This window comes from Gavialis gangeticus, unplaced genomic scaffold (genome assembly GCF_001723915.1).
Source record: "Gavialis gangeticus isolate Ggan-Ray unplaced genomic scaffold, GavGan_comp1, whole genome shotgun sequence".
Taxonomy (NCBI): Eukaryota; Metazoa; Chordata; order Crocodylia; family Gavialidae; genus Gavialis; species Gavialis gangeticus.
In genome coordinates, this window is record NW_017729034.1 from 54,107,504 (window position 1) to 54,107,777 (window position 274).

At 74.1% G+C, this 274-nt stretch overlaps 1 protein-coding gene across 7 annotated transcripts in view; it reads left to right on the forward strand.

The window, feature by feature from the left end:
- Window positions 1-6: 6 nt before the first annotated feature.
- The window catches only part of SIPA1L2 (signal induced proliferation associated 1 like 2), a 324,678-nt gene continuing 324,410 nt past the window's right edge, over window positions 7-274 (forward strand). For all 7 annotated transcript variants that reach the window (XM_019526878.1, XM_019526880.1, XM_019526883.1 and 4 more), the window contains exon 1: window positions 7-77. The gene's annotated coding sequence lies outside the window, so the exon portion shown is untranslated. The remainder of the gene's footprint in view (window positions 78-274) is intronic.

A 274-nucleotide genomic window follows, 5' to 3' on the forward strand; every position in this document is an offset into this window, starting at 1 on the left:
CCCGCCTCTCCCTCCCTGCTCGCGCCGGGCAGCAGCAGCGGGAGACGCGGGCCGGGGCGATGGGCGGCGCGCGGCAGGTAAAGCTCGCGGCGGCTCCGGCTGCACCAGTGCGTCTGGAGCGGGTTGCACGAAAGGACCCCAGTGCATGGGGACTTGCAGAGGGAGACCCCAGTGCGTTAGGGGGGTGGGGAGTTGCAAGGGAGGACCCCTGTGCGTGGGGGTTGCAGTGTCTCGGGGCGGGGGAACCTGTCCCGGCGGCGGGGGGCCGGCGGCA